Consider the following 7,677-nt stretch of genomic DNA (forward strand, 5'->3'; position numbering starts at 1 on the left):
GAATTCATAAGCCAGAACATGACAAGTTAATCATACCCATACTATAAATCATAATTCATAGAATCTTTGTATTCCAATATATAGATGAAGATCATATCATGTTCAATATTATTTTATTTTGACATGATCAACATTATTTTGTGAGATTATGTGCATACATTTTGGTATGAGCATTGAGCATGACTTTATATGGAGCACTACATATCGTATGCCAGCATTTATGTGAGCATTGCATTGCATTATGCGCGCTAGGCGGCTTGTCCGCGGGGATCCCATCAGTTTCAGTTTCAGCTCAGTTTATGAGTTGCTCGCCTGGTGGCAACCAGGGGGCTAGGGGCTTTGCCCACAGTACGTGCTTACAGTTTTTATGTATGCAGGTTTCAGATCAGACAGGTATGTATTATCAGATTATGTGGGCCTATGAGCCAAAGTTGCATACCTGCATTTAGTTTACAGTTTATGTGCATTACATTTTTATGAATGCAATCAGATAGTGATTATACAGTACAAGTTTAGTCAGTTATTTATCAGTATCGATATTCTTCGATTCAGCTTCAGTATTCTTTCCATCTTATTACTTGCTGAGCTTTTGTAGCTCACCTTGTACTCTTCACCCCTCCAGGTTCTAGCAGGGGAGTATCAGATGTGGGGCCTAGCAACAGTGTTCAGTAATGTGTGTACGTGGAGCCGCTCAAGATAAAAGATGTCTGGGAGTCTGTTGAGTTCTATAGAGTTTCCTTAGATTAGATCTATTTTATATTTCAGTTGAGGGATTGTCCCTTAGATAGAGTTTGTGCATTTCAGTTTGTATTGACTAAGAGTTTTTATTCCAATTGATTGAGATGTTCAGTCATGGTATCAGATTTCAGATTATCAGTTAGTTTATCTTATTATCCCCAGTAACACCTCTTCTCGATCAGTTCTAGGAGAGGGGGTGTTACAGTATTGGTATCAGAGCAGTGTTTTGAGGAGTCTCCCGTACACACATAGGATGTTGGGTAGAGTCAGCACTTGTGTCTGTCAATTAGATAAGTTGGCCCAATTAGTAGTATTCTAACCCTAAGTGGTGATGCAGAAAGATGAGTAATAGAGGTGGACGACCCTGTACTCGCAGTCAGGTTGCTTCTATGTAAGACGAGATTCTAGTGTCCACACCAGGCTCACCAGGAGAGTCTAGTCGAGATCTACGACAGCGAATAGTTGAGATGCGAGGTATGTTAGCAGAATTGATGAGGGTGATAGATACCCTAGTTACTAATCAGGGAAGGGAATCGCAAGTTCCCTAAGAAGTAGGAGGTAGTAGAGGCGATAAGCCAGCCGCTCCAACAACTCCAGTTGTGGAGACAGATATAGGGAGTCAGCTATTAAAGAATTTCATGGCCTTAAGACCATTAGCATTCCATGGAGGCACAGATGCAATAGTAGTTGAGAATTAGATGCTATCGATTGTACAGACGATCGCCGAGTGCGACTTAGTACATTCTTATTTAGAGGTGATGCCAAGAGATGGTGGGAGATTGCCATTAGAGATTGGTAATCAAGAACTCACATGGGTCGAATTTCATCAAGTATTCAATGATGCTTATTGGCCAGCATGGGTCAAGGACCAGAAAGTTTTTGAGTATGTTGAGTTGGTGTAAGGTACCAAGACAGTGGCCTAAGGTGAGGTAGAGTTTACAACCTTGACTAGATAAGCCTCAGAGTTGGTGTCCACTGAAGCTAAGAAGGTTGCTAAATTTCAGAGAAGATTGCGTGTTGATATTTGCCATACTTTTGGAGGAGCTCAGAGTGTGGATTATGCCACAATAGTTCAGTAAGCATATGCTATCAAGAGAAATGTACGAGAATTATGAGATTGAGGTATATGATAAGAAATTATTTGGAGACTTAGAAATTCTTGATGTTAGGAATTTTGATTTGATCCTTGGCATGGATTGGTTGTCACGGCATTATACAAGAGTTGACCGTCGATGGAAGATTATAGACTTTGATCTAGCTCGACAGCCAGTCCAGATATATAGAGGAGTTAAGCCTATGGCTACGATTCCTATGATCTCAGTGATGGAAGTAGAGAAGCTGATGCATGATGGATGTGAAGCTTACCTAGTTTTTGTTACCTCAGATGAGGGAAGCAAGAGAAAGTTGTTTGAGGTGCCAATAGTACAAGATTTCTCAGATGTTTCCTTAATGAATTATCAGGATTACCTCCTCGGAGAGGAGCAAAGTTTCCTATTGAGTTATTGCTTGGTATACAGCCTATTTCTAAGGCTCCATATCGAATGGCACCTGATAAGCTAAAGGAGTTAAGGACCTAGTTAGAAGAATTAATAGAAAAGGGTTTTATCTAACTCAATTCATCCCTATGAGGCTCACCAGAATGGTTTGTGAGGAAGAAAGATGGATCTTTGAGGTTGTGCTTAGATTATAGCCAATTGAATCAGGTGATAGTGAAGAACAAGTACCCCTTACCTCAAGTGGATGATTTATTAGACCAGTTACGATGAGTTAAAGTGTTCTCAAAGATAAGACTTAAGATCAGGTTACCATCAGGTGCGAGTCAGAGATAATGATATTCAGAAGATTGCTTTCAGGACTCACTAAGGACACTTTGAGTTTGTGGTGATGCCATTTGGGTTAACGAATGCTCTAGCTATTTTCATGGATTTGATGAATCGAGTTCTAATTACTCACCTAATATAGAAGAGCATACAGAGCATCTTACTTTAGTACTATAGAGGCTCATAGAAGAGCAATTGTACGCCAAGTTCAGTAAGTGTGAGTTTTGGCTCACTCAAATTGGATTTTTAGGCCATGTGGTGTTAGGAGATGGTATTTCAGTGGATCTAGACAAGACTAAAGCAGTTATGGATTGGCTGAGGCCGACGACAGTGACTGAGATATGTAGTTTTCTGGGACTTGCAGGTTATTATAGGTGATTTATTGAGGGGTTTGTTCTTTTATCTTCCCCTATGACTAAGATAACAAGGAAATGAGAGAAGTTGGAATGGAATGACGCGTGTGAAGGAATGACGCGTGTGAACGTGCTTTCAAAGAATTAAAGTAGAAGTTAACTACTACACCAATTTTAGCCATACCAAGAAGTGGAGAGAAATATTCCATTTATAGTGATGCCTCCCATTTAAGATTGGGATGCGAATTGATGAAATAAGGTTGAGTTAATGCTTATGCATCCAGATAATTGAAGAAACACGAGTTGAATTACCCTACTCATGATTTGGAGTTGGCAGTGGTAGTATTTGCATTAAAGATATGGCGACACTAGTTATATGGTGAGAAAGTTAAAATTTATACAGATCATAAGAGTTTACATTATCTTCTATCCTAGAAAGAATTGAGCATGAGGCAAAGATGTTGGGTCGAGTTATTTAAAGACTTCGACTGTGAGAATTCTATACCATCCAGGAAAGGCTAGCGTAGTAGCCGATGCTTTGAGTCGGCGAGGAGCTTCTATGGTTAGGAGGATAGGTCAAGAATGGAAGTTATTGGAGCAATTGAGTACTCTATCTATTTCAGCCCCAGAAGATAGATCAGTGATGAGTTGCGCTTATATGAGTGTGCAACCCGAGTTGTTTGATATAATCAAGGACCAACAATCAAAAGATAAGAAGTTGGCTCAGATTTAAGCAGATATTGAGAAATTTTCTCCTTTGAGATATACTCTATGGAGTGATGGTATACTTTTATTTCAAGGATGTATTTGTATACCCGATGATGGAAATCTTAAGTAAGAGATTTTGAGTGAAGCGCACAAGAGTCATTACATTATTCATCCAAGTGTTGCGAAGATGTACCACGACCTAAAACGGCAGTATTGGTGGAGTGGTATGAAGAAAGATGTAGCCAATTATGTTTTGCAGTGTTCAGTATGCCAACAAGTTAAAGCGAAACATCAGAAACCTGTAGGTTTATTAGTTCCATTACCTATTCTAGAGTGGAAGTGGGATAATGTTGCTATGGATTTTGTGATGGGTTTTACCCAGGATGAGTAGAGGTTATGATGCTATATGGGTGATTGTTGACAGCTGACTAAATCAGCTCATTTTCTGCCTATCAAGAAGACTTATCCATTGAATAGATTTGCAAGAATTTATATTGAGGAGATCGTGAAGTGACACGGTGTTTCATCCAGCATTGTATCAGATCAAGATCCTCATTTTAATTCTCATTTTTGGGGAGCTTTGCATGAGGCATTGGGATCTCAGTTGAAGTTTATACAGTATTTCATCCGCAGACAAATAGCCAGTCAAAGAGAACTATTAGGACTCTTGAAGACATGTTGAAAACTTATGTTCTAGACTTTCAAGGTAGTTGGGATGAGTATCTACCTTTGGTAAAATTTGCCTATAATAATAGTTTCTATTCAAGTATTGGAATGTCCGTAAGAGGCTTTGTATGGGCGACCATGTCGATCGCCAATATGTTGGGAAGAGATTGGTGATAGGGCTTTATTATGTCCTAAAATTATTGAGCAGGCATCAGAAAAGATTCGAGTTATCAAAGCTATAATGAAAATAGCCCAAGACAGACAGAAGAGCTATGCAGATAAGTGACATCAAGACCTCAAGTTTAAGGTAGATGACCATGCTTGGTTAAGGGTCATGCCTATTAAAGGAGTTTGCAGATTTGGCGTAACAAGGAAGCTTAGTCCTCGTTACATTGGTCCGTTTGAGATTTTGAGACTGATAGGGACTTTGGCATATGAGTTAGCTTTGCCACCTTAGTTGTGCCATGTGCATAACGTGTTTCATGTTTCGATGTTGAGGAAGTATGTGCCAGATCCTTAGCATGTAATTGATTTTCAGACTCTTGAAGTTAGAGAAGATGTGTCTTATGAAGAGATGCCTATCAGTATTCTAGAGTGAAGAGAAAGGATTTTGAGGGATTGATCAATTCCTCTTATAAAAGTGCAATGGCAATGATAAGGGTCAATATTTCCTATATCCTAATGAATTATATCCCTATTTTGGCTTTATAATTATGCTTAAAATAAATAATTATTTGTATTATATATTATTACAGGATGAAGCAAGAAAGCTGTCTTCTACAATTAATTAGGGGCATAAATCGAAGATGTTGGATTACCCATTATTGTTGCTCAAAATCATGGGCCAACTATGGAGTCTAGAGGATGTTTCATGTGCACTTGGCCCAACAATCAAATAGAATCCAACATAAGACAAGCCCAAGCCCAAGCTCAAGCCTAACACAAGGAAGGCCCAAGCCCAAGCCCAAGCTCAAGCCCAACACAAAGAAGGCCCAAAGCCCAAAAATATGAAAAGCCCAAGTCCCACAAATATGATGACATCATCGCTTACATCATGGGATAGGATGACATCATCGCTTACATCATGGGATAAGATGACATCATTGCTTACATCATGGTTAAAATGACATCATTGCTTACATCATCAATTAGATATTTTGTATTATTAAATTATATAATTAAGTGGTTTCCATTACATCTTTTAGCCTATAAATAGAGCACTTAGGTGCACTTGTAAGGGATGATTATTCTGGAATGAAATTTTAGTTGTTTTAATTGCTCTTGTTCTCTTTTATTTTCTCTTGCAAATCTTACTTCTTCTCTTTCTTATTTAAATTCTTATGTCATTTATTGTTACTTCATTATCCACCGCCTAAATGGTCGGTTAATTTCTGCCTTTAAATTCTTGCAATTTCAATTATTATCTTTCAATTATATACCGCCTATATGGACGATCAAAATAGTCTTTCAATTATTGTCTTTAAATTATATACCGCCTATATGGTCGGTTAAAAAATAGTCTTTTAAATACTGTCTTTTAATTCCCATCATTTAAATTCCTGCCAATTTATTTTAAAAATGGAAATGAGTAGCTAAATCTAATCTTGGGTTAAGGCGAGGACAGTGTCCAATGTTCTTGAATCTCAAGATAAGCCAAACCTCGATGAATGCAAGATTTATCTGAGTTAAACTCAAGTTGAGTGTATAAATGATTTTGTGAGTTTGGATTGGGTTATCATCCTAACTTAGAACTCTCATGCCATGTATGAAAGTTGCTAGAATTGGAGATGAGATATACCCAAGCTCAGACGATCAAATCATAGTCTCTAGTATAATAAAATTTACAGTGATATCTTAACCCAGAACCATCATATCATGTATGAGGGTTGCTTAGCTAAGAATCATTCGTATATTGAATTATAACTACGAAACGATCCTCTGTTTATTTCAGATTAATATTGCTGTTTAAATTACTATAAGAAATTTATAAGGCATTGGTTCTGAACTCTCCTCAACCCAAGACCTTTTTAATATTCAAAAAAAAAAAACCTTTTCACAATCAGGAAAACTTAGCTCTCTTTGGATAAATCAACCCGAATGAACCATTCTTTTGTTAAATAAACCTCCCAGTGAATCGACCCGGACTTGTCCAGAATTTATATTTGTGCTACAACTACACTCACACACTGGTGAGTTTAAACCTCCTCACCATTTCAACACTGAACATCCAAACTGATTAAGGCTATTTAAATTGTAGGGTGAGGAGTGCAGCCAAATTTTGGCGCCGTTGCCGGGGAGGTACAACAGAAGAAAAAAATTCACTCCACGGGTAACTTTGTTCTTAATAAATTTTATTTTATTTTATTTTTTTTATTTTTTTTCTTAACTGTTTGCATATTATTCAAATTGTATGAGACTTAGATCTGGTAGAATCTTAAGCCATCAGTTAAACCATTCTATAGATTCTTTATCAGAGACTGAAATATCACTTTTACAATCCATAATGTCTCAACAAAATGAAAACCTATCTGCTCACGGGAGTGATCATGGAGAACATGATGTTGATGAGATTAAACCTCTTAGGGATTATTTGAACCCTCCAAGGCAAACCACTCCCTCTTGCATAATCCTACCAATAAACCATCATCGATTTGTCCTTAAACCAGGTACCATACAAATGCTCCCCACATTTCATGGTATGGATTCTGAAAATCCATATACACACATGAGGGATTTTGAAGAGGTATGTGGTACCTGTGGGGATCAAAATATTCATAAGGACACTGTTAGACTAAAACTCTTCCCGTTCTCACTCAAGGATAAAGCAAAAATGTGGTTAGGGACTCTAGAGCCCAGATCAATAGGAACTTGGAGGGAGATGCAAACAAAATTTCTAAAAAAATACTTCCCAGCTAATAGAACAGCATCACTTCAAAGGCAAATGATGAATTTCGTCTGTAAACCAAATGAAACATTTGCTCAAACTTGGGAACGTTTCAAGGACCTCTTGCATTCTTGCCCACACCATGCCTTTGAACAATGGCGGGTAGTTAGTTTCTTCTTTAATGCCTTAACTCCTAATTTGAAAATGCTGGTGTCCACCATGTGTAATGGTGACTTTTATGAAAAAACTCCTGAAGAGGCTGTTGCATACTTTGAGCATGTAGCTGAAAACTCTAGAAATTGGGAAGTTGGGCCATTGACCATGGGAGATTTGAGAGACCAATACAATCAACAACCAAAGGGAAAACTCCAATTAAATGAAACTGATGACATCAGTGCTAGATTAGCTCTGTTGACAAATTAAATGGAAGAATTGGAGATGAAAAAAATGAAGGCTATCAATGAGGTAGAGGTGCATTGTGTAGTGTGTGAAGCCAATAGCCATAGAA

At 37.8% G+C, this 7,677-nt stretch overlaps 1 pseudogene; it reads right to left on the minus strand.

The window, feature by feature from the left end:
- Window positions 1-7,218: 7,218 nt before the first annotated feature.
- LOC127792728 (small nucleolar RNA R71) lies at window positions 7,219-7,318 on the minus strand (annotated as a pseudogene).
- Between the last annotated feature and the right edge of the window lie 359 nt (window positions 7,319-7,677).

This window comes from Diospyros lotus, chromosome 15, assembly GCF_014633365.1.
Source record: "Diospyros lotus cultivar Yz01 chromosome 15, ASM1463336v1, whole genome shotgun sequence".
In the NCBI taxonomy this organism is placed as follows: Eukaryota; Viridiplantae; Streptophyta; class Magnoliopsida; order Ericales; family Ebenaceae; genus Diospyros; species Diospyros lotus.